At 46.5% G+C, this 3,335-nt stretch overlaps 1 protein-coding gene across 1 annotated transcript in view; it reads right to left on the bottom strand.

Annotated features, from left to right (window-relative positions):
* The window catches only part of LOC119410819 (sodium/potassium-transporting ATPase subunit beta-3), a gene marked incomplete in the record, with an annotated part of 19,564 nt that overhangs the window by 1,072 nt on the left and 15,157 nt on the right, over nt 1–3,335 (bottom strand).

The following is a 3,335-nucleotide window of genomic DNA, read 5'->3' as shown; positions in this document are numbered from 1 at the left end:
AAATGTTGTCAGTGGTTATGATCTGCAGGTTGGATGTGATGAGGAGGAGAACGATACATTTTGGAAAGATCTGGATGAAGTGACAGAGAGTTTTCCCAGGGAGGAGAGAGTGGTGATGGGAGCAGACCTGAATGGACATGTTGGTGAAGGAAACAGAGGATGAGGAAGTGATGGGTAGGTTTGGTGTCAAAAAAGAAACCAGGAAGGACAGATGGTGGTGGATTTTGCCAAGAGAATGGAAATGGCTGTAGTCAACACTTATTTTATTTTATTAGCTATTTTATTCTTATTTTATTAGCAAACACTGATAAATTCCCGATCCCGTCTCTCTTCCTGTCCAACATTCGCTCTTTTGAAAACAAGTGGATCTGCTGCGACTGAGATTGAGTGCCTCAGAGGAGATGAGGAAAATGTGCTGCTGCCTCATGGAAACTTGGCTTAACAACAACATGCCGGACTCAGCGTTTCAGATGGATGACAGACTTTTTTTGAGGGCAGACCGCTGCAGTGAGCTAACGGGGAAGACATGGGGTGGTGGTGTTTTTATCTACAGTACATAAACCAAGGTTGGTCCACAAAATGTGTCCTGATAAACGGCTCATGTTCCGAGGCTTTAGAAGAGCTAACTGTGAAAGGTCAACCACATTATTTACGTTGTGAGTTTTTAGCGGTGTATATCATTGCTGTCTATATAGCCCCGGATGCTAATGCTAAAGATGCTCTGCATGAGCTACATGATAACATCAGCTCGCTTCAAAGCAAGCATCCAGAGACTTTTTACATGGTGGCTGTTGATTTTAATCATGTAAACCTGAAAGACACTCTGCCAAGATTTTATCAGCATGTGACCATAACAACACGGGAAAATAACACACTCGACCGTGTTTACACCAACATACGAGATGCATACAAAGCCATACCCCACCCCCACCTCGACCTCTCTGACCATATCTCAATCTTCATTGACCCTGTCTACCTCCCGCCACTGAGACATTCCAGAACAACACAGGGGACCGTCACCGTGTGTGAACGACTGTGATTCTGTACTGCAGGACTGTTTTGCACATACAGACTGGCAGATCTTCAGGGAGGCTGCTGAAAATGAAGGAGAGCTGGATCTGGAAGAATACACATATACTGTCCTCGGATACATCAGCAGTTGTGTTGAAGATGTCACCACCACCACTAGTGAAGTGTTACCTGAACTTGAAGCCCGGGCTGAACACAGACCTTGCTGAAAGCCATGGACTCTGCCTTCAGGTCTGGCAACTCACAGGAACTGGGGAGGACAAGAAAATAACTGGCTTCTGGTATTAAGAGGGCCAAAGCAACATACACATGGAAGATCCAGGGACATTTCTCCTCACAGGACCCATGGAGCATGTGGAGGGGCATTAAGTGCATAACAGACTGTAAAAGCAGGGGTGCACAATGCCGTAGTGACCCATCACTGCCTGATGTTCTTAACAGGTTCTCTGCCTGCTTTGAAGACCCAAATAGACCACCCAGCTCCAGACTCACCTCACCACCAGAAGGGGAGTTCCTCAGTGTGACCTCAGTAGAAGTCAGAAGCACCTTCAAGAGGATTACCAGTAATTCTCACAAAACAACTGGCCCAGACAACATCCCTGGGAAGGTGCTGAAAGACTGTACCAGTCAGCTCTGAGAGGTGTTGGCCGACATATTTAACTCCTCCCTCACCCTGGCAACTGTTCCTACATGCCTGAAGACAGCCACCATCATCCCAGTTCCAAGAGCTCTGCAGTGACTGCTCTGAATGACTACCGGCCAGTAACCCTCACCCCAATAGTCACAAAATTCTTTGAAAGACTGGTCATGGCCCACATCAAAGCTGCCATTGACATCAGCGAGGATCCACACCAGTATGCATACCGCAAGAATCGATCAATAGAGGACACCATCTCTTCTGTGGTCAACACTGATCTCACCCACCTGGAGCAGAAGGACTCCTATGTCCATATGCTCTTTGTGGACTTCACATCCACCTTCAACACCATGATTCTCCAGGCTCTGGTGGACAAATTACTAACACTAGGACTAAGCCCCTCCATATGCAACTGGGTCCTGGATTTCTTAACCGACAGACCACAGTCTGTGAGGATCCACAACTTCTCCTCCTCCACCATAACCCTCAGCAGCACTGGCTTCCCTCAGGGCTGTGTGCTGAGCACTCTCCTGTTCACTCTGCTCACATATGACTGTGCACCAACCCATCCAGGCTGTCCCATTGTAAAGTTTGCAGATGATACAGCGGTGGTGGGATACATCACAAACAATGATGAGGCCAGCTACAGGCAGGAGGTGGAACACCTGGAGAGCGGATGCAGGAAGAACAACCTTCACATCAATGTGAAGACGAAGGAGATGGTCGTGAACTTCAGACGGAAGAAACACACCTAACCCCCCACCCCTCGAACATAGGACTGGGAAGCTCAGTCCTCACCTCCTTCTACAGGTGTGCAGTGGAGAGCATCCTGTGCTCCAACATCAACGTGTGGCATGGAGGCTGCACAGCTGCAGAAAGAAAAGCTTTGCAGAGAGTGGTGAAGGCTGCACAGAAGATGTTGGAGTCAGTCTCCCCACCATCACAGACATCTACACCTCCAGATGCAGGAAGAGGGCCACCTGCATCATGAAGGACCTCACTCACCCAACACACACACACACTTTTTGCCCCACTCTCCTCAGGCAGAAGGTTGAGGAGCATTAAGTGTAGAACCACTAGACTGAGGAACAGCTTCTACCCTGAAGTTGTTAGACTCATGGATCTCTAACCAGGATAATCACTGTAATGAAAAATATATCACTTTAATGCCACTTTGCCACTAATGTTTTTTGTTGTTTTTTTCCCCCATTTTCCATTTTGCTATTTTTGGGTGTAACTGGGAGCCTGTGTACATAATTTTGTTCCACCTCATGTACCACATGTTGTGGAAACAACAATAAACCTACTTGAACTTGAACTTAAACATTTGCAAAAGAGGGAGGAACATAGAGTGACCTATAAGAGTGGAGGAAGGAGTACGCAGGTCGACCACATTCTGTGTAGAAGAGGAAACCTGAGGGAGATTGGAGACTGTAAGGTTGTGGCAGGGGAGAGTGTGGCCAGACAGCATCGGATGGTTGTGTGTAGAATGACTGTTGTTGTGAAGAAGAGAAAAAGAGTCAAATCAGAGAAGAAGACCAAATGGTGGAAGATGAAGAAGGAAGAATGTTGTGAGAAATTCAGAGAGGAGCTGTTAAAGGCTCTGGATGTTTATTAAGATATTAAAAAAAATATGACAATAATATTAAGAACATTGATTTTAAAGTAA

This window comes from Nematolebias whitei, chromosome 6, assembly GCF_014905685.2.
Source record: "Nematolebias whitei isolate Nwh7 chromosome 6, NemWhi1, whole genome shotgun sequence".
NCBI lineage: Eukaryota > Metazoa > Chordata > Actinopteri > Cyprinodontiformes > Rivulidae > Nematolebias > Nematolebias whitei.
The sequence above is the reverse complement of the archived record's forward strand: the minus strand, read 5'-3'. Positions and strand labels throughout refer to the sequence as shown.